The sequence below is a fragment of the Scyliorhinus canicula genome, chromosome 14 (genome assembly GCF_902713615.1).
Source record: "Scyliorhinus canicula chromosome 14, sScyCan1.1, whole genome shotgun sequence".
Classification (NCBI taxonomy): domain Eukaryota; kingdom Metazoa; phylum Chordata; class Chondrichthyes; order Carcharhiniformes; family Scyliorhinidae; genus Scyliorhinus; species Scyliorhinus canicula.
Window position 1 is genome coordinate 47,488,402 of NC_052159.1, and position 23,729 is coordinate 47,512,130.

General features: G+C 47.2%; 1 long non-coding RNA gene across 1 annotated transcript in view; it reads right to left on the reverse strand.

The window, feature by feature from the left end:
• The window catches only part of LOC119977866, a 34,055-nt gene extending 13,291 nt beyond the window's left edge, over positions 1-20,764 (reverse strand). Inside the window, exon 1 of the long non-coding RNA XR_005463306.1 lies at positions 20,696-20,764. This is a non-coding gene — a long non-coding RNA (uncharacterized LOC119977866). The remainder of the gene's footprint in view (positions 1-20,695) is intronic.
• Positions 20,765-23,729: the final 2,965 nt, after the last annotated feature.

Consider the following 23,729-nt stretch of genomic DNA (forward strand, 5'->3'; position numbering starts at 1 on the left):
CCGCTGCCCGCGATCGGTGCCCACCAATCGCGGGCCCATGGCACCCTTGGCACGGCCGTGGTACTGCCGTGCCAATCGGTGCCATGGTTTTAAAAATCGACAGTTCACGGCCGTTTTTACGAACGGCCAGACCAGGTGTGTTTGCCGTTCGTAAAAACAGCCGTAAAGGGCTGGGAACCCGGCCCATCCAGCAGCTGAGAATCGCTGCCGGCCGTAAAAAAACGGCGGCAGCGATTCGTGTCGGGCGTGGGGGGGGGGAGAATAGCGGGAGGGCGTCGGAACAGCGTGGCCGTAAAATTTTACGAGCCACGCTATTCTCCGCACCGTCAGGAGTGCGGAGAATCGCGCCCATAGTGCTTTTGAGCATAATAAAAAAGAAAACTAAGTTCAGTTTATTTGTGAAACAAAAATGTTCCAAGCAGAAATAGTCTACAGCTCATCCAACTATTTTATATTATTTACATAATGTAACTTGGCATTAAAAAAGACACAAACGGATCAGGCTGTAAAATTTTCCCTTGTATCATGAATGCACTTAACATGTAAGCACAGAATTAATCAAAATTATGGTTGACATTAGATGCAGAAGTGGTTTTAAAATTAATTGTCAATACATGTGCTAGTAAATCTATTTTTAAATTGCATTATGGCTTTTGATGAGTGCCTTGAGCTTCACTGGCAACATTTCTGGAACGGTATTGTATAAAAAAGCAAAACATTATGTAAAAGAAACTGGAAGCCACAATTGAGACACAGTTACTCGTGAAATGTGTGGTATATTGGACTGGAAAACAGCAATTTTCACAAATCCAAGTTTAATCCTCTTCATAGTCAGCTGGCCACATTTGAAATGAGACAACTGTACATGAGTTATACGCGTGCAAGGGTTCCACAGATTCGTTGAAGAAATTCCTCCTCCTCTCTGTTTTAAAAGATTGTCCCTTCAGTCTGAGGCTGTGCCCTCAGGTTTTAGTTTCTCCTACTAGTGGAACATTAATGAACTTAACACAAATAGGTAAATGCCTCTGCTGAAACAACAGAGGAGGGTACAACTGACTTAAGCATTTTCATGTTTGCATCCCCCTTAGGTCAACTCACAGTTCCAATTTCATTTTCCAATTTATTTTATGTTACAATTTTAATTTACATTAATGAGCTAATAGTTCTGTTAACTCTTAAAATAATCAGACCAATCCACACACTGTCAAGAGCAGCTTCATATAAGTAGTTAACCCTGTTTAATGATATGGGAGATTATAAGACACATTCTAAGATAGCCAAGTGCAATTCATTATGCATCCTTATGCTTGCAACCTGTCATAATTAAAGAAACAAGGTATCAAAGTCCTTGGATTGATCACACAGTAACAAGCTTTGAGGACCACTATCAGTATGATGTTTCGTCCTGGGTGATTTCAATATTGGGAAAATATAAATAAATTGTAAAAGAAATTAAATTCTGTTGCCTCACGGCGCCAAGGACCCGGGTTCGATCTTGGCCCCGGGTCACTGTCCGTGAGGAGTTTGCATATTCTCCCCCAATCTGCGTGGGTCTCACCCCGCCAAACCCAAAGATGTGCAGGATAGGTAGATTGGCCACCCAATTATTGGCCCTTAATTGGAAAAAGCAAATTGGGTACTCTAAAATTTGGGGGAAAAAAATTAAATTCTGGCAATTATAATTTCTAAGGTGTGTCCGTTTAGTTGAACAGCACCTTTTAAAAATTACTTGTGTAGTTGAATTGATTGATCAGGTTACCTGACGTAGGAACTGTCTTATGATGCCTTTCACCTATTCCAGGTGCATTTAAAGATCTTATGAAGCGTTTGAAGGACAAGAGAAGTCTTAAGAAGGTCTTCGAAATTTGCAAGAGTGATTAAGAGAGTTTCAGAAATTCTATTTTAGATCTAAGTGGAAGTAGCAAATGTAAAGCACATTCCAACGGTTAGTAATTAATATATCTTTCTAAGTACAAAAAATGTACAGTTTAATAGCAAGAGATTTATAAAAAGTACTTACCAGTACAAATTTAGCCAGAATTAGGGTGAAAAAAACATGGAAGGAAGAAGATGACAATCAAAGAAGATGACTTGCAGCAGTGGTGAATCCAAAGTGTCATAAGGGAAGGGAAAGGAAGATTTTTACACCACAGTGAGTCTGCTCTCTGCTCACAGCACAAGGCACAATCATCTTACCAGTGAATGTTGACTGAACAAAATCCTAGAAATTGACCATAACCCTGTAATGAATCAAAACCCAGTTCATGCTGCAATATTATGGTACTTACTGTTCCGCTCCTGATGATTTGGATGATGTAGTTTTCAATTACGATTTTAGTTCCATTTTATTATAGCTACCAATTCTTATAATTACACTAATCATAATTAGTAGATGTTATTAAATAACGTAACATTAGTAATGTATTTCTATGTTCAACTAAGTCTGTGATGATTCCAGCAAATAAGAATTAAATTGCAGTGTTGTATTGAGCTCCAACTGTTGAATCATAGAATTCCTACAGTGCAGAGGGAGACCATTTGGTCCATCGAGGCTGCACCGACCCTCTGAAAGTGCACCCAACCTAAGACCACTCCCTTGCCCTATCCCCATAACCCTAACTAACTGTTGGACACTGTTGGAAGAGCACCCTATTTAGGCCCACTCCCCCACCCTATCCCATAACCCCACCTAACCTACACATCTTTTGATACTAAGGGACAATTTAGCATGGCCAATCCACCTAACCTGCACATCCTTGGACTGTGGGAGGAAATCAGACCATCCAGAGGTAACCCACACACAAATGGGGAGAACGTGCAAACATAGGTAGTCACCCAAGGTCGGAATTGAACCCAGGTCCCTGGGTGCTATGATGCAGCAGTGCTAACCACTGTGTCACTGTGCCACCCTTGTATATAGACAAGATTTGGTTAACAACCCGGGGGCTGATTTTCTTGTCAGCTGTTTATTCCCCGGTGCTGAAGACAAAAAATAAGAATGGATAGCCATGATATCAGCCCTCCCCTCCCTTTCCATTACTCTGAAATGTTCTGAAAGTGATTGAGTTGGGGTTGCATTATAATGGGTTGGAACAGGTGCCAGTGCAGGAGACTGAAACAGAGGGTGACAGCCAGTCCAACTTGTGTTTCTGTTCATGTTTCCCCGGCATGGATATTTGTCAAAGTGAGTCATCCAGACTCAAAACATTAGCTCCGTTCTCTCTCCAACGATGCTGTCAGAACTGCTGAGATTGTCCAGTATTTTCTGTTTTTGTTTCAGATTCCAGAATCCGCAGTAATTTGCTTTTATCTGATGCATCGTATATTTGTAATGTTAATTTGCTGTAAAATTGCTATATATTTAGTACTGTCCATTGAATTCCTACAGTGCAGAAGAAGGCCATTTGACCCATCGAATCTGCGCTGACCCTTCAATAGATCATGCTACTCAGGCCCATCCCTGCCCTAACCCACAACGCACGCATTGATCATGGCCGTTCCACCTAACCGGCACATCTTTTGGACACGGAGGGGCATTTCAACATGCCCAATCCAGCTAGTCTGCACATTTTAGGATTATTATCTAAAACACATCATCTACTCTTAGTTGAGTTTAGTTTGGATAACTATCTAAAGCTGTATAATCTCACAACTAAATTTATCGTACTCCCCAAAATAAGTATCTGTACCAAAAATAGTCATTGAACCTTTTTAGGAGTTGTGATGTTAAATAGAATGCTTCCTGAATTGAAGCAAGCAACCATATTTAATCTTGTGTTATTCATTTGTTTTCATTTCATTGTATATCAGAGAACCAGAACCAAAATTAATTTTTAGTAAAACTAAGTAGTATTTAATTGTTCTAGAATCCTGGGCGGGATTCTCCGACCCCCCGCGTCAATCCTGCCTCCGCCATGCCCTGAATTCTCTGCCCCCCGAGATTTGGCGGGGGCGGGAATCGGGCTGTGCCGGTCGGCAGGACCCCTGCGCCGATCGGCGGGCCCCCCGCGGCCATTCTCCAGCCCGTGATGGGCCGAAGTCCCGCCGCTGACAGGCCTCTCCCACCGGTGTGGATTAAACCACCTACCTGACCGGCGGGATTGGCGGCATGGGCGGGCGCCGGGGTCCTGGGGGGGGGGGGGGGGGGGGGCGTGGGGCGATCTGACCCCGGGGGGTGCCCCCACGGTGGCCTGGCCCGCGATCGGGGCCCACCGATCGGCGGGTGGGCCTTTGCTGTGGGGGCACTCTTTTTCTTCCGCCTTCGCCATGGTCTTCACCATGGCGGAGGCGGAAGAGACCCCCTCCCCTGCGCATGCACCGGTATGCCGTCAGCAGCCGCTGACGCTCCGGCGCATGTGTGGACTTACGCCAGCCGGCGAAGTCCCTTTGGCCCCGGCTGGCGTGGCGCCAAAGGCCGTTCATGCCAGCCAGCGGAGTGGGAACCACTCCGGCGCGAGCCTAACCCCTCAATGTGAGGGCTTGGCCCCTAAAGGTGCGGAGACGTCCACAGCTTTGGGGCGGCCCGATGCCAGAGTGGTTCACACCACTCCAACAGGCCGGGACCCCCACCCTGCCGGGTAGAGGAGAATCACGGCCCCTGTGTGACCTCAATGACAATGCACAGACTTGATTTTTGGAGAAAATAAAATGTCTTTTACCAACTTATTTTTGTTTACATGCATTTGGCTACATTTAGGCCCTGAATGCTGTTAATAAAACTTTTTCCAAAGGTCTTATAGCGATTTTAGCAAATATAATTGTGGAGTGATCAATATTAATATGAAAGGAAAACTTTGAAGGAAGATGGACTAATTCCTATTATTTTAACTTCTGTTGAACATGTAATTTATGGTAAATTCTGATAAATACACAAACTGAAAACAGACCAGTTATTTATTTCTTGTTTTTTTATTTGTGTTTATCAAAACAATGTGAGAATTGAAATCTTCTCTTTACTGTATCAGGTGTAGCACAGGACAGATGAATGCAATGTTCCTCATCATTACCCTAACAATGTACCTGACCTTTAACCTCAGAGAAGCACCTCCTACTGCACAAGCAAGACTTTGCTGTGTTCCAAACTAATTTTTATGGGCCCTCTGAGTGAGATACTGATATTTGTGCTAATATTGTTCAATTTTGGAGGAAGCTTCATGCTGTGGACTCGTGTCTATTGAAAACTAGATTGATGCAACCCAAAACGCCACAATCCTTAACAGCCTTCAAAGGGAAGAGTCTTTCACTCTGCCTATGCTGGGTGGGTTCAAACTCAGGTCCCAGAGATGAAAGGACAATGCTCTAAGTGAATTAGGTTTAAAATGAACTGATCGAAAATAAATTGATGTGAATTGGCATTGTTAAACATCTCGCTATGAACAAGGAAGAAAGAGAAGTATATCCTTCATTCCCATTGGATAGAATTTTCACCCCTTGATCTTTTTAAGCCCTTTTTGGTCTGAAGAAGGATTACATATGCTATTATCTGTCTGTCATGAAAAATTCTTTGTGAATCTATCTTGCCAGTCTTAAACACTTTTCGTAACAAATGTACATTGCAATAAAATGTATCTGGCTTTAGCACGTTTCAGAAATGTTAATGTTACATCAAATACCCTGAGAATGTGAAAATGTGTACATATACAAGAATTGAAGCTATGAGGCACTTTAATGTAATGAAATAAGCTGATTTAAGAAAGTATTGTTCCTGTCTAGTTGATGGCTTTCATCTACAAATATACTCATGTCAACTTGCATTTCTATTGATTAAAGTTTAATTGTACGCTTCCATGTAATTGAACACATTGAACTGATTAGGGATAGTTTTAACTTTTATTGACAGTCAAAAAGCAGGCAATTGGGAATTAGCAGCCTTCGACTTCAACGGAAAACTAAATCAGGAGTTGTGTAAAATGAGAAGCTGATTTGCTATCCCCATTTTTCACCAAACAAAAATTTGAATGACGCCCACTGATTTTGGATATGTAGGCTGATCCATGTGTGTTTGTTTCAGCAGCAGGCTTTGCCAAGGCTGTGTAACTCAGCCACAGCATTAACCCGCCTTCCAGGTTTCTAAAGTAACGATAGAGGATGGGTGAGATGATGACCCGCACACCCTGTCAAAGCAAGGATTTCTATTTAAAGAAACTCTGGCAGGTGTCAAAATGGCTGCATCCAGTACTGCTGTTGAAGGCAGAAAAAAAAAAGGAAGATTCCAGGAGAAAAATCAATTAACACTTGGAAATGACTGGCATTGGTCTGAACTGGAATCCCATTTTAAGACATGCAAGACCAGTTCAGACCAGTACCAGGTATTTCCCAAGTTTTACTAGTTTTTCCTTCTGGGTTATAGCAAGATGACATGCGATTTCTCAGTTCTCGGAATTTTCCCTGGAGGTTCTGATTGGTGTCAGATGAGAGGGATATGGGGCTCAGTTCTCCCAAAATGGGACTATGTCCCCCACGCTAGCGTAAAACGCTGGAGTTTTACTCTCGAGATTCATGTAAAAAAGTACAGCTAATTCAATGCCCTGCAGGGGGCTAACATGGACCCGGAGTAATTCACACAGCTTTAGCTGCGGAAACGGGTCCCCGCACTTCCGGTTTTGAGTCCGCGCATGCGCACAGCGGTGACCTCCAGCATCTGCGCCAAGCTCCATGACGGACTCAGACCGTGGAGACAGACCGAAAAATTTGACCCCCCAGATCGGCCGTGCGCCCGAGGATCAGGCGCGTGGATCTTAACTCCAGCCGCCTATAAGGCCCCCTCCGGTGTCCGATTCCCTTCCCCCCCCCCCCCCCCCCCCCCCCCCAGAAGGCTGAGAAGTCCTTAAAGGAGGATGAGAACTCTGAGGATGCACTGTCACACAACCCAAGCACACCCTCCACGAGCACAGATACACAGACCTCAACAAGTACAGCATTATAAATAGCTATGTTGTCACATTTTGAGGCACACACCATGGGCTGGATTTAATGCCCTCCCCCCCCCCCCCCTCCCCAGTGAAAAATCCAGATGCAGGTTGCCTGCACTCTGGTCAACCAGATGGTTGTGCCTGCTGGCCCAGACCAATGTCCTGGACATTCTGACTGCCACTCTATATAAGGCGGATGAAAGCCTCACCTTGGTGGCTCAACACCTCCCTGAAATGCAACAAGTGGCCTCTAGCTCTTGCCTAGTAGGTAAGTGCACTTAGGCCATGAAAGCCAAGATTGAGAAAGGGCACATGGGTGTGAGGGCTCCTCTCAAGGTGGCCCCACTTCCAATCCCATGCCAACCCCTGCCCCCTACCGACCACAGCCTCACATATTGACTCCTGCTCCGAAAATTGAGTCTGCCCCTTCACAAGTGGATCTGGGACAGTCTGTGGTGAGGTCCTCGTTGGTGCCAAAACCCAGAGGACATCAGCCAGGAGCATCAACTCAAGTCACAGGGATTGAACTATGTAGGAATAATAGGAAATGGTTCAGAAAGACTTAATAGTTACACATTCACTTGTTAGTGACGTTATATTTATTTCAATTAATTTTTCTTGATACAAGCAGTTGAATTGTGACAAGTACATATTTTAGCTTTGGGTTTGTGGAAAGATCCAGTTGCAACTATCTTTCTTGCCTTTTAATTAGAGGCTGGTTTACCACAATGGGTTAACTAGCTGGCTTGTAATGCAGAACAATGCCAGCAGCGCGGGTTCAATTCCCGTACCGGCCTCCCTGAACAGATGCCGGAATGTGGCGTCTAGGGGCTTTTCAGAGTAACTTCATTGAAGCCGACTTGTGACAATGAGCGATTATTATTAGTATTATTATTACCACCTGCAAGCAAGTATTTAAGTCTCAGACTTGAATAAAAATGGTTTAAAACGCTTATAATCTTTTAAGGAGAATAGTTGAAGAGTCATGAAAGACTTTTTAAATTCAAAGTTCATAGAGACATTTACCATGGGGACGATTTTGAGTCTGTGGTAGCCGTCAGGGTAAACGGCGACATGGGCCCAAAATCTCACGAAAACCGGGAAACGAGATTGTCGCTGGCGATTTCCACGCCTCCCTCGCCCGTGACGGAATGAGGTGGTGGGAACCTCATTTAAATACGTTCTAATACATTTAAATCACATTACAGGGCTCCCACGGAATATGTTCCCCATCTCAGTGAATATTCATACCTCATCGACATGATGTCAGGTCAGCCAGGTTTACAACTGCCTTCTGCAAAATTTGTAGCTGTCGAGGGGAACCCGCCGGGGGTGAAAAGATCGGTATAACCCCCGGGGGAGAGGGACATGTCCTAGCACCCTTGCAATGCCAAACTGGCAGTGTAAACCTGGCACTGCCAGGACAGGCCCCTCCAGGGGCAGGCCCTCTGGGGAGCTGGCACCTTGATCTCTGTGGAGCCAGCCATGCTGACTCTATCAGGCTCCACCCTGCCAGAGTGACAATGCAAACCAAGTCCCCAGATTTAGTACAGAGTGTCAGAAAATCTGGAGAGAAATCTGACAGAGCAGCTGGAGAGCTACATGCTGGTTTTCTCGCCGAAACAACACTCTGATAAATTATGGGAAGAGTCAACCCCGTATGTTTGAATCAGATAACTTTGAGTGAAATCAATTAAATGTACATATATTCCAAAGTATATACGAAGCATAGTGCAATGCCTATGTTACAGAAGGAAACACGTACATCAGATGGGATTCCCAGTTTCAGAAACTAACCCCTGGATTCTCTGAGTCAGCGCCGGCTCAGAGAATCGGAGTTGACGCCAAGATGGCCCATGACGCTGGTCCGATGCCGGGACGCAATTCTCCAGCGACCGCGATTCTCCGGCGACCGGAGCATCGTCGTTAGCCGCGCACACATACGCGATCGACGCGGCGCCAGCGCTGTGAGCCACGGAATCGCTGGGCCCGGAGGCCCGTTGACGACGGTGTGAAACACTCTGGTATTCACGCCGGCATCAACACTTAGACACGATTTTAGAGAATCCCGGCCTAAGTGTTGACACCAGGACTGAAGCAGTGGATTTCTGCGACTGCTAAATTGCCGCCGGTCCCGGAGCTATTCATGACCCGTTAATGAGATAGTATTGGCGCACGTGGAACTCGATTGATTCCAATTAAAAATGGTGTCCGATTTGTCGGGTTTGGGATTACCACTCGAGAGGCTGACAAGCAGCAGCTGCATTTTAGCATTCAACTCCCCACACACTCATCCTAGCCAACGTGGTGGCAGCACCGAGAGCGGCACGCGGTTCATGGACGCAGAACTTGAGACCCTGCTGTTAGCTGTGGAGGAGAGGCAGGCCACTCTGTTCCCCGGGGTGGTAAGGAGGCTGCCACCAGCCACCGTGCACTGGACCTGGGCCCAGGTGACAGAGGTCATGTGCCCCATGCACCCCATCACCTGGACAGGACAGCAGTATAGGAAAAAGCTGCATGGCCTCCTTGATTTGCACTGTCACTCTGGCAGGGTGAATAACCAGCATGATGCCCCTGGCACCATACCCCATCCCACATACCCATAAACCATGCCCCCTACCCGGAGGGCAACCGAACGTCACCCGCCAGCAGTGTGCGCGTTCCCCAACCTGCACCAGATACCAGCACCCATACCACCCGCCATGGCTGGGTGCCCTGTCCACAAACGCCATCAGCAGCCCATCCCCTGTGCTGCACACATCCGAATGCCTACCACAGTGAGCTTTCTGCCTTCCTCCTGCAGGAGAAGGCAGTGCATGACCGCAGATAGAGAGAGAAGAGTGGAGGGGGACTGCCGGATCAGCAGCCCCTCACCGTCGTAGAGCAGCGGGCACTGGTCCTGGTCGGTGGCCCAGCGAGAGTGCAGTTGCCGAGGCGGAGGTCACCATCAGGCAACCAAGTGATCCCTGCTGAGTTGCGGTGTCCCTATGGCACTCGTGGCATGACCCCCACACCACCCCCTCATCACGCCCTCACCACTCCATCACACCCTCAGAACCCCCACAGCACCCCACCTGCCCTACACCACACACCACCCCAACCTGCAATCCAACCATGCGCCATGTTTTGGGTCTTACAGGATCACCTGGCGACACGGCGGGCCCTTGCTACCAACCCAAAGCGGATTCCAGCGAGGGGTCGGCAAAGGACAGCGAAGCAAGCCCCCAAAGGCCAGTCCAAGACACCCCGGAACATCAGTCCGGGGATCCTGACTTTCCATCACAGCTGTCACCAACACACTCCATCATCCCAGAGACATTCACCCTGATTGTCATGTTAGTGAAGAGGCTCCTGGGGCACTAGGTGGTGTGCACCACACACATGCAGCAGTACATCAGGTGGAGGTAGGAACCCCCGAGGGGGCGGATGTTCGGAGGGCGGCCCGAACCCAGAGATAGCTGCCATCGAAACGGATCTTGGGCTTCTGGAAAGGGCGGTCCCATCAATGTTGGAGATGCAGTCACAGAGCCGGGGACGACATGAGGGAGTGTCAGTGCCTGCAGATGCAGTTGGAGGATTCCAACCGCCTGCTGGGGCAGGAAGCGGTGCTGATCATGCTTATCACCTCGGCCAAAACCGCAGGGGTGGGATCCGTGGTGGAGGCCTTGGGAGTGAAGTTATCGGATGTCCAAGGCCTGGGGCACACAGTGTGGGCTGTGGTTGAGGCCCCCACAGAGCCAGGCACCAATGGGGTCAGGGGTGCGGTGCCCAGGGCAGTGTTCTGGAGAACGTTGTGGGGGGGGGAAATAAGATGGGGTATCCGTGTCGTCGGCCAGGCTCCTACTCGGTAAACTGGGAGGCGATTAGAGTGTTCCGTGCTCGCCGGCCATGGTGCACACACTGTGCAGGCGCCTAGAGCAGTGTTCTTCAAACTCGGGGGCACGACGTGGGTGTCGGCAGGGTCACGGAGCCACCCTTCGCAGCGCTCCTGATCGCGCATATCCCTGCGCAGTAGCCAGCGTTTAATAACGCTGGCTGCATGCGGCCTTTAAAATGGCCACAAACACGGGAAAAATAATTCGGCCACATTGCGCATGCGCGCCCGATCATCGGCACACATGTGTAGTGCGGCCGCTATTTTTTTAAACGGTCGCAGCTTTTTGTTTTACAAGTTCGGTGGGGGGGGGGGGGGGGGGGGGGGGGGGGGTTTATTCATTTTTTTCATTTATTTTATTCATTTAATTTTTATTTCTTTCATTTATTTTACTCATTTTTTTTTTACAAGTTCCGATGGGGGGTTATTCATTGTATTCATTTATTTTATTCATTTAATTTTTATTTTTTTCATTTATTTAAAAAAAATTTTTATTTGATAAAATTTGATAAATTTGGGTTTATTTGATAAAATTTTACAGGAAAAAAATGCAAAACTTTGGACAGATGGAGACTCCATACTTTCCTACACCAGAAGGCTTCATCTTCATCCACCAGGTTCCATTGGAGGAGCAGGTACGAGGGCCAAAGGGACCCAAAACCATTTCCTCCATTTTTGTCAGCAGCAAACAAGGTAAGAGAAAATGGTGGGTCGCGCACGTCAGCTGGGTTGGCCGGTTGGTAAAAATGGGTCCCCGGAAAAAAAGTTTGAATAACACTGGACTAGAGTGTCCCATGCTCGCTGGCCATGGTGCACACGTTGTGAGGCCTCCTGTGCCTGCCCGGGCCCCATGCCCAGCCCATCCTTATCCTCCTCCACATCCTTCCTGTCGGCCGTTCATCCCCATCGTCCAGCATGTTGCCCCTCTGCTGCGCAATGTGGTTGAAGACACAGCAGGCCACCAAGATGTGGGAGACCCTCCTCGTATTATACTGGAGGGACCCTCCAGAGTGCTGCAGGCACTGGAACCATCTGCTGCTGCACCACTCGATCATTCCCCTGGTCACTGCATGGTTGGCGTTGCAGTAATTCTCTGTGTCGGTCTGTGGCCTTCTGATAGGAGTCATCAGGAATGACCGCACTGGATAACCCCTGTTACCCAAGGGCCAAACACGGACCCGAGGGCTGCGCCTCGAAGGTTCCGGGAAGTGTGCCAGGATGAAGGCGTTGTGCACACTGCCCGGGTAACGGGCACAAACGTGCAAGATGTGCAGCTCATGGTCACACCAGTTGCACGTTTACCAAGTGGGACACCTTTTGGTTTGTGAAGACCAGCCCCTCATGCACCATAGCTCGTAGGGGTTCATGGATCATGTCAATCACCCCCTAGGCCTCGGGAATCCCGCTGATGGCACCGAACCCCGCTTCCCGGGCATCCTGTTGGGCACGGTCCACGTTGAATTTGATATATTGTGCTGACCGTGCATACAGGGCCTCCATGACAGCATGGATGCTCCTCTGCACTGAGGTATGTGAGATTCCAGATTCGGCTCCTCGATGGACCCCATATTGTAAAACGTCAGGGAGTCTGTCACCTTGAAGGCCATCAGGAGGTGGTGTCCTCCCCCATAACCCCATGATGCCAGGTGTGCCATGGTCCAGCAGATATGCCATACGGTCCCCCTGCTCAGCCGGAGTCTTCAATGGTATGCCCAGTCCGGCAGGTCCTCAAACGACATAAGCTGCCGGTACATACGAGGTACCTCCTTCCCATCTCCTTCTTGGCCTGTTGAGTGGTTAGCTCTCTATCTTCACTGGCTGTCTCCTGTTCGTCTGGGGCAAGTTCCCCTGCTGCAGGGTGCTCCGCGAGCAGCTCCTGCTCGTACAGTCTTAGTGCATACCCTAGAGCTGCGAGGGCTACGATGAAGGCGACCATTCAAAGAACAAAGAACAAAGAAACATTCAGCACAGGAACAGGCCCGTCGGCCCTCCAAGCCTGCGCCGACCATGCTGCCCGTCCAAACTAAAATCTTTTACACTTCCGGGGTCCGTATCCCTCTATTCCCATCCTATTCATGTATTTATCAAGATGCCCCTTAAACGTCACTATCGTCCCTGCTTCCACCACCTCCTCCGGCAGCGAGTTCCAGGCACCCACTGCCCTCTGTGTAAAAAACTTGCCTCGTACATCTCCTCTAAACCTTGCCCTTCGCACCTTAAACCTATGCCCCCTTGTAATTGACCCCTCTACCCTGGGAAAAAGTCTCTTACTATCCACTCTGTCTATGCCCCTCATAATTTTGTAGACCTCTATCAGGTCGCCCCTCAACCTCCGTCGTTCCAGTGAGAACAAACCGAGTTTATTCAACCTCTCCTCATAGCTAATGCCCTCCATACCAGGCAACATCCTGGTAAATATCTTCTGCACCCACATCCTTCTGGTAGTGTGGCGACCAGAATTGAACACTATACTCCAAGTGTGGCCTAAATAAGGTTCTATACAGCTGCAACATGATTTGCCAAATATTATACTCAATGCCCCGGCCAATGAAGGCAAGCATGTCGTATGCTTTCTTGACTACCTTCTCCGCCTGTGTTGCCCCTTTCAGTGACCTGTGGACCTGTACACCTAGATCTCTCTGACTGTCAATACTCTTGAGGGTTCTACCATTCACTGTATATTCCCTACCTCACATTTGTCCGGATTAAACTCCATCTGCCATCTCTCTGCCCAAGTCTCCAAATGATCTAAATCCTGCTGTATCCTCTGACAGTCCTCATCGCTATATGCAATTCCACCAACCTTTGTGTCGTTCGCAAACTTACTAATCAGACCAGTTACATTTTCCTCCAAATCATTTATATATACTACGAACAGCAAAGGTCCCAGCACTGATCCCTGTGGAACAAGCTGTGACAATGGCTGTCTGTGCCTGGACACCCCGGTCCCAGGGGCAGTCGCCCCAACCCCACGGCCCCCCGGTTGCCCCCCGCTACTCCCCCCTCCGGCCCTGGCAGAGTCCCTCCCGCAACCTCCCCCCACCCAGCCCGAGGTTGCGCCTTTGGGAACACAACCTCCCTCCTCTCTCTCTATCAGCAGCCACGGGGCCTGTTTTTTGAATTTGAAAACAAGTGACCCTCGTCGTCGGTAATTCCACCTGGCGGAGGCAAAGCATTGCTGGAGCCCCGGAGAATACTGGGTTGGGCCCGTTAATGATATGTCAACAACGTTTACTGTACGTATGAAGAAGAATGCATTGACGCTGCTGTAGAGGCACTGGAGCATGGCATTCTGTTGGGCGCCTGGCACCGGCCAAGATTTTCGGCTCAGATTTAATTCTCCACCCTATCGGATTTCGCAATTGTGAAGTCGCTGGACAGAGAATGCATATGCATTCACCAAAATTAGTTTCAGATAAGTCATTCTCATTATTGGGATTGCAATCATTCTCCTAAAAATTAATTCTCTGATACATTGATACAATGGGCAGAATCTAACCATATCTTTTCAAAGTGTCGGTTCAGTGAGAAAGCTGGGGAGAATGACGGCGGAAACTCACCAAAGATTCACCCTCTTTAACAAAATGTTTTTCTCCTTGTGATTCACACAGTGCTCATGGCAGATAACCTCTGATTTACTCACCCTGAGCAAACCTAATCTCTGAAATCAGTGGGGCGTTCCTTTTTACTGGCCCCCCAGGACTCCCCTGCACTGCTCCCAAGTCTAGTTGGAGGGATGGCTGACAGGAAGACACCACCAGGATTTTCAGAGGGACCAGCACCAAACTCCTGGATGGTTTGGAGCAGAGCCCTTGCATCCCCTATCTGTCTTTGCACAGACATCCATCAAGCAAGGTCACTGCAGTGACCACAATACCGAGTGCCAGTTTACTGCATAAGAGGACAGGACAACAGCGCAGGAACGAGATGAATTAACATCTTAGTGCAAGTAGGGTAAATCTGCCTCTTGATATGTACCACTGCACGCACCCCTTTACGCTTCCATAGTAATCTCCCACTCAGCCATCTTGCGCATTACCAACACTTCTCATGGTGTCCTCTCTTCCCCATGCCCCCAGTTCCCCATGTTCCCCCCAGTAGATAATCTGCTTCTCACATCCCCCCTCCCACTCACACCCTGTGCGTGCCAGACTTCATCTCGTCTGACCTGGTAGGACTCTCACCTACACTCTCCCCATCTGTCTCATGGCAGGGCAGATGTTATAACCTGCCTGCTTACCATTGGCTGGGCACTAATGACAATCCCATAATCCTATGGGAGTATGAGCTTCCCCAATGAGGAGGGCGGAGAAATCATTAGCAGACTCCCTGCATAAACAGATCTGGCCAGTTTGGAACCAGCAGAGAGAGAGGAGTGAGCAGCAAGGGAAGTTGCTGCTGCTGCTGTTGTATATATATGCTATTGTAAATAAATGTTATTTCTTTGTATCCAGAAAACTAGTGCTGGATTCTTCGTGGCCCTCACAAAACTGGCGACGAGGGTTAAAGTGAATAACTGTCTACACTGCTGAAGCCACCTCCCTGGATTTTTGTTGGATACAGGTTGGAAGTTGTTTTCTATTACACCATGCCTCTGTATGGACGTTTGGATGTTTTTGATGCTGCGCTGGAAAGCTGGAACCAGTACGCACAACGGACGAGTTACTATTTCCGGGCAAACAACATCACCAAAAACGAGTGCCAGGTGGTCATATTGCTCACCGCCTGCGGCCCGCATACGTTTGGGGTGATTAGGAGCCTTACGTACCCAGCAGCGCCAGACACCAAAATGTTTGATGAACTTGTGAACTTAGTGGGGCAACATTTTAACCCAACCTCATCCACGATAGTCCAATGTTACCGGTTTAATACCGCTGAGAGGATCCCAGGAGAATCCCTTGCCGATTTTCTATCCAGGCTACGCAGGATTGCAGAGTACTGTGACTATGGTGAGACTTTATCAAAAACGTTACGCGACCGTTTGGTTTGCGGTATTAACAATGTGGCCACCCAGAGAAAGTTGTTAGCCGAGCCAACATTGACTTTTCAGCAGGCCATTCAAATAGTATTGTCCCGAGAGAGCGCAGAACGAGGAGCGCAGGAGCTACAGGGAATGGAGGTGCACGCCTTGGAGCGTAACCCCTTCCGTCCGAAAGCATCCCCCTGCACCCCTGCGGTACCTTGGGTGAGGCGACGTCCGGATTGACGCGAGTGACCGTCGGACATTCCTCCCCGAAGGGAGCCTTCTGCAGAACCAATGGATGAGGAGCCATGTCCGTGTCAGACTTGTGGGTGCTGACCCCGTCGCAGATGCCGGTCCTGGGGGCGTCAGAGGCGCCGTCATTCTGACCGAAACTGGCGCCAGCCCAGGGGCCGTACCTTTCATTTGGATGAACCTGCAGCGACTACTCCTGAGGACGTGGAGATGGAGGACGACTGCCTGCAGCTGCATTGTGTGGCAGCTCCCCGTGTGGCCCCCATTGAAGTGACAGTATGGGTCAATGGTGACCCGCTTGAGATGGAGTTGGACACTGGCGCAGCAGTCTCCGTGATCGCCCAGAGGACATTCGACCGCATCAAGCAGGGTATACAGACCCTTACATTAACCGACACACAGGCCAGGTTGGCCACCTACATGGGGGAACCATTGGACATTGCAGGAACTACGATAACCCCTGTCGTTAATGGACGCCAGGAGGGGTGTTTCCCACTTATCGTGGTGCGCGGCCATGGGCCCAGCCTGTTGGGTCGGGACTGGTTGCGCCATTTGCTATTGCAGTGGCAGCACATCCTCCAAACAGTTTCTGGAGGGTTGACCGAGGTGCTAGGACGATAGCCAGATGTATTCCAGCCCGGTTTGGGGAAAATAAAAGGGGCTGTAGCCATATCCAAGTTGAACTAGGAGCTCTATTTCCGGGCGCGCCCGGTGCCTTATGCCTTGCTCGAGAAAGTAGAAGGGGAGCTCACTCGTTTGGAGACTTTGGGTATCATCAGGTCCGTTTCGCTGACTGGGCAGCACCAATTGTACCTGTAATGAAGCCAGATGCCATAGTTCGCTTGTGCGGCGACTATAAACTTACAGTGAATACGGCTTCCCAACTTGACCGATACCCAATGCCTCGTATAGAGGATCTCTACGCGAAGCTTGCAGGCGGACCCTCGTTCACAAAATTAGATATGAGTCATGCCTACCTACAGTTGGAGCCGGACCCTGCCTCCCGGCCATATGTAACGATTAATACACACCGGGGCCTGTATGAATATACACGTTTGCCCTTTGGAGTATCCTCTGCCTGCGCTATTTTTCAACACGTTATAGAGGGCATTTTGAGAGGATTACCACGTGTTGCTGTCTACTTAGATGACGTTTTGATCACAGGGACGTCGGAGCAGGAACATTTGGAAAATTTGGAGGCTGTCCTTAGATGCTTTTCGGAGGCTGGAGTCCGTTTACGTTGCACAAAGTGCGTCTTTCAGGCGAAGGAAGTAGTCTACCTGGGTTATCGGGTGGACCCCGAAGGTTTGCACCCTGTCGCAGAGAAGGTGCGCGCGATTCAACAGGCCCCTGCCCCGACTGACACTTCGCATCTTCGTTCGTTTCTCGGCCTCGTAAACTATTACGGAAAGTTCCTCCCCAATCTGGCAACTACGCTGGCCCCGTTGCACCTTCTGCTAAAGAAGAATCACACCTGGGTTTGGGGCCAGCCGCAAGAAACCGCTTTCCGGCGGGTAAAACAACAATTGTCGTCTTCTGGGTTACTAACCCACTATGATCCTGGAAAGCCTTTGCTTGTCACATGTGATGCATCCCCGTATGGTATTGGGGCCGTCCTGTCCCACAAGATGGAGAACGGGGCCGAGCAGCCGATAGCTTTCGCCTCCCGCACATTGACTGCAGCGGAAAAAAAGTACGCGCAGATCGAGAAGGAGGGCCTGGCAGTGGTCTTTGCGGTGAAACGTTTCCACCAGTACGTATATGGCCGCCACTTCATTATCGTGACTGATCATAAGCCTCTGCTGGGACTTTTCAGAGAGGATAAGCCAATACCGCCCATTGCTTCCGCACGGATCCAGCGCTGGGCTTTGTTGCTCGCTGCATACGAGTATTCTCTGGAGCACAAACCAGGAACCCAGATAGGGAATGCCGACGCACTGAGCCGATTGCCTTTATCGACCGGCCCCATGTCGACCCCCACGACTGGTGAGGTGGTTGCAACCCTAAATTTTATGGACACCTTGCCTGTCACGGCATCACAGATCCGTGAGCGGACCCAGACGGAGCCAGTCCTGTCAAAGGTGCGGCACATAGTCCTGTATGGTGAGCAGCATAGACAGCTCCCAGGCGAGTTGCGGGCATTTTCCTCCAAGCTGTCCGAATTCAGCGTGGAAGACGGCATCCTTTTGTGAGGGATGCGTGTGATTGTCCCGGAAAAAGGACAGGAGCTGATACTGAGAGACTTGCACAATGGGCATCCAGGTGTGACCAAAATGAAAATGTTGGCCCGGAGTTATGTCTGGTTGCCAGGCCTCGACATCGACATTGAGAAGGTGGCCCAAAACTGCTCCATTTGCCAGGAGTATCAGAAGCTTCCGTCGGCCGCGCCCCTACATCACGGGGAATGGCCAGGGCGGCATTGGGCGCGCTTGCATGAGGATTTCTCCAGCCCTTTTCAAGGATCCATGTTCCTTCTATTAATTGACGACCAGTCTAAATGGCTAGAGGTGCATAAGATGGGAGGCACAACTTCCTACGCAACAATCGAGAAGATGCATTTGTCTTTCAGTACGCTTGGCCTCCCCGAGGTGCTGGTCACGGAAAACGGCACTCCGTTCACAAGTGAGGAGTTTGCGAGGTTCGTGAAGATGAACGGCATACGCCATATCTGCACTGCCCCTTACTACCCGGCTTCAAATGGGTTGGCGGAGCGCACAGTGCAGACATTCAAACGAGGCCTGAAGAAGCAGTCTTCCGGGTTGATGGACACGAGACTGCTCGTTTTTTGTTTTCATACAGGATCACCCCCCATGCGGTGACTGGGGTAGCTCCCGCAGAACTCCTAATGGGCCGGGGACTTCGCACGCACCTTATCATGGTTTTCCCGGACATTGGCGCAAAAGTATGCCGCACACAAGAATGGCAGGGACATGGCTTTTCTCGGCATCGGCCGATTCGGCAGTTTACGCCCGGTGACTCAGTGTTCGATCGGAATTTTGCCGGTGGTGCCCAGTGGGTCCCTGGCATAATCTTTCGCCAAACTGGCCCAATCTCTTACCAGGTGCAAGCCCAGAGTCGTCTCCAGCGCAAACATGTAAACCATGTTCGGTCCAGAAGACTATCACTTCCAAAGATCTCCCGCCCCAGGAGCTCATTTCTACAGCAACAGAGACCAGACACAATGGAAAGTATTCCTAACAATCTTCCTCTGAGTACGCTGCTTTGGAGGGGGCGGAGCATCGCGAAAGCGGCACTGCCCCCGATTCAGTCGGGAACTTTGATTAACCGACTGATCGGTGAATGCGATTTCAGCGACCAGAGAATCCAGCCCCATGAATTTTTATTTACTGCAATAACCTTTCATGTGGCACCTTATCAAATGCCTTCTGGAAATCTAAGTATAGTACATCCATCAGTTCCTCTTTCTCCATATGTGACTCCTTCAAAACTTGGTTAAACGTGACTTCCTTTTCACAAAACCATGTTGCTTGCTGTGAAAGTTTTCAAGTGCCCTGCTGCAACATCTTTAATACTGGCTTCTAACATTTCCACTATGACAGATGTTAGGCTAATTGGAACCTGAGTTTGAAAATAAACCGGAATGGAGCAGTATCCTTCCCTTGCTGCTACCTTTGGGCTTTTAACTCAATTCTTAGTTGACATGGATGTACAATAATAAATTGTTCAAAACTTAACAGAATATTATTCAAATTTGGGAAGATCACAAATAATGTTAGGACAAGAAATGAAAAAAGTTAGTACTGGGGAATGCAGGTGATTTCTGAGGTGTACCATTACTCAGCATCTAATCTGTTGAGTACACTGGGAAAATATAATTGTGACATAGGAGTCAAAAATGGATACGTCATCCATTTTCAAACATCAATAGCATTATTTTTAAAGACCATAAATATTCTCCACAAATTCATTTTTTTTTAAAGGAGTAGATTGTTTTGGGGAAGGGTTTCTAAGAGTCAGAAAAAGGTTTTAGGGCTTAAGTAAATTAGAACATATAGATTTCTCAACATGGTGGTGGTGATGTGATGGGTTGGGGTGGGGGCGGGGGGAAGAGGGGGAGGGCATGCGCAGTGGGAAGTGGGTTAGAGGGTGGGCTTTCAGGCTGGACCAGGAGAAATTTCATGGACATTTGTGTCAGATTAGGGGGCTGATGCGTTTCTGCCTCTGGGCAATTAACCCAGAGGGGAGTCATCTGTATGGCTGTGCTGCTTAGAGGGAAGATTGATCTTGAGTTCTGATTCTCTGCAAACTGCTGGACAATTTGCACCATTCTGCTGGTAGCCTTGTCAAAAGTCCATAAACCTTACCATTAAAGACCATCATGAAGTTACTAGATTTCTGACATTATTAGGACTTATTCCTGCACCAGCCATTTAGAGCTAATAATTAATATTGTGCAGGCTCCTTAATGACATGATTCATGACCTTGACATGAGACTCAGACTTGAGGTCACTAAAGGGACCAATAGGTCCTTTGGGTTTTTAAAAAACATTTCGTCTTGTCAGTAAATTTGTATCCGTTTTGCCTTCCAGTTGTAGGAAGGCAATAACTTTCATATTTTAGAGCTGTTTTGATACTCGGGAATAGAGATGATTTCTTCCAGAGATTAGAATTTTGGATGACATTCAAAAGCAATTCAAGACATGATATGGTATTCCTTGGAGGAAAACACTGACTTTGGATCAATGGTTCCCTAAGCTCTTCACCACTGGAGTTTTCTTCATGTCACGCTCGGGACGTTTGGAAGATTTCTGCAAGAGAAAATTGAATCATTTAGCATTTCAAAAAATAATGCATGGGAATAGGATTCAATTTTAACCTTTGTGACTGATCAATCATGAGAAGTCTGAATCATAGGCCAATGTTACTCAAATCCAAATGAGGTTGTGTTAATAAGAAAAAACTCCCCACTTTCACTTCCTAATACATTCTCGTTCTTCCTGTTATTTGTGACTGTCATTTCAAAGTCTGGCATTCAGCTCAGAAATGATGTTATTCTGCCGGAAGAGAGGGAAGTTAGAGGATTGTCAACTAAAACCAAAGCTGCATTCTATGAACTGCATTCAAAAGAATAATTTGCTCATCAGCGGGTTTACCACATTTCTCTGTCATTTCTGAAATGAATGGAAAGGGCATGCCTTCTCCTAGCTAATCTGAATATCATTTCACATTTTTAAGTGACTGCTTTATTCTCAAAAGATCAGTTACTTTTCTCAGTCAATGTGCCTCCTTTAGCAGACTTATCTATTGGAAATTGATTCCCTTGATCTAAGGGGGATTAACTGAAAGAGAAAGACCACCCAATATCTTTGGTTTTGTGTAGCTATGACTGTGGCATCCTATAGACTCAGAATATTGGTTCAACTCACAATAAAGCTGTCAGATGCCATATCCTAAAATAATTTCAGAACAAAACTGCATGTGTAAGCTGTAATGTATGCACAACTCTTTGGCCAAAGTAACCCTCAGACTTTAAAACTTCTGTAAATACATACCTGTGAACTAGTTCCAGAAAACACTTTCTTAATGCCTAAAATGTAATGTCTGCACTGGGTGTGTTAAGAAATGCATTAAGTCACCCGTTATATTAAGAAAAATGGACGTGCCTTAGCACCTGGACAAGGTTTTAGTTTGGTACAGTTTAACTTTTTCAACCGGGGTTCAAACAAGATTACAGAAACAAATAGGTTTTCTGAGACTGAAGCCACAATTTCGAGAATACTGTGTGACCGACACGCTTGCTCACAGTAGCCTTATAATACCCTTTCTTCACATGTTACATAGTTTAATAAGGTGTAAAGTACTTTGTTCTGAAATGGTTTCTTGCATGGGAACCAATGCACTTAAATGAATTGACTTCTAGTCTTCAAAATACAGGTCAAATCAATGAATTTAATGAAGCTAGATTAACACAATAGATGCGGCTAGCATTTTGACCCCGATAACTAAATGTGTCAGTACAGGTCAGAAGGCTTTAACTGAACCTTAAGTGGTTAGTACACAAATAAGACAAAATGGTTGGAATCTCTCAGTCTTGTCATGCCCATTTACGCACTGTTAAATGTGTATTTAGCAACTGCACTGCTGAACTTGGATGAAGTACAACTTTAGCATTCCCTTTTTGTTCATCTGCATTCATCCAAGAGGTCTTGGAAGTTTTCAAAGATCCTTTAAGAAAATCGCTATAAACTTCCTGAGTGCTTTGATCTTCTTTAGCTTCTTCTCCTCCAAATTTTAGGTGACAATCAATGGGCCTTTCCACATTCAATTGGTATTTGTGCTCTATTCTCTAACAGTCCTAACTGTCTTGTAATTCAGAATTACACATTCAAGATATAGTGATAATTATTTTTTGAGGCATTATTTGAACAACACTAATAATAAATACTGTTGATGAAATACTGATACTTTTACAGCACAGCCTCTTCAACAGATCTATTGATTCAATAATTAAGCATATTTTACATGCTGTTTTAGATTTTGAGACCCAGGAGGTAATTTCCACTGTGTGTTAGTGCAAAGACAGGTTTTAGAGTATTAGCCACCAATTTTACTTAACTTCAGAAATATATTTCTACTGTCTCAAAAGTCAAAATTACCCACACCTCCTCAGGAACTTTCAGTCTTGACAAAGAAAGGTTGTCCAGATTAAAGCAACTGTAGCACCATTTTATATTCAAGCAAAAATTGAATCTGATGGAACAATGCTTTACACATCATCACAGCCTGAATGTTTCCACTGGAAAACTGCTCATTCTAAAAGATAAAAATAGGGCTAAATGATGTTTAGGCTGTGTAATGTAATTCAAGGCAGCGCTGCAGCACAATGTTTAGCACTGTTGCTTCACAGCGCCAGGGTCCCAGGTTTGATTCCCAGCTTGGGTCACTGTGCAGTCTGCACATTCTCCCCGTGTCTGCGTGGGTTTCCTCCTGGTGCTCCGGTTTCCTCCCACAAGTCCCAAAAGATGTGCTGTTAGGTGAATTGGGCATTCTGAATTCTTCCTCGATGTCCCCGAACAGGCGGCGGAGTGTGGCGACTAGGGGCGTTTCACAGTAACTTATTTGCATTGATAACGTAAGCCGACTTGTGACAATAATAAAGATTATTGTTATTATAAAGTATGATGTGCGGTTTCATAGATATAAAATCAGGTCTATGATATGCAAATATGATTCAGAAAACTGTCTCCGGGGTCTGGATCCAGGTTTTTTGATCAACTGCATCAAGAATATGCACTGGGTTACTTCTATTTCCATTGTTATAATGAAGCCTTTACATTTTGGGTTCAGCATAATTATAATTGGTTCATCAGACTCTTATCCTTCAGGAATAATCACATTCATGACACAAATTTTATTGAATCTGAAAAAATTCAGGAGATTCTTTGACAGCTGGAAGTGGGATACAGTCAGAACTTACTGTTCTCACCGGAAAACATTCTTGGAATTTGATGCCTAGTCTTATGCTATGAATGTTTGAATTACAGGGACATATCAAGGCTGAAATTAGATAAAGGCATTGACCCATTTTCTCTTGGATGCTTGTGTTTATTTTCAACTTTTAGACTAATTTTGGAATTGTCATTTAATCAAGCATCTTCCACTGAGATTAAAACGGGATGTACTTCAACAATTATCGTTTGAATCCTTATCTTCCTTGTTAATAATTCAGTGCAGCACTGAGGAACAGTGTTGAAGGTGCTGTGTTTT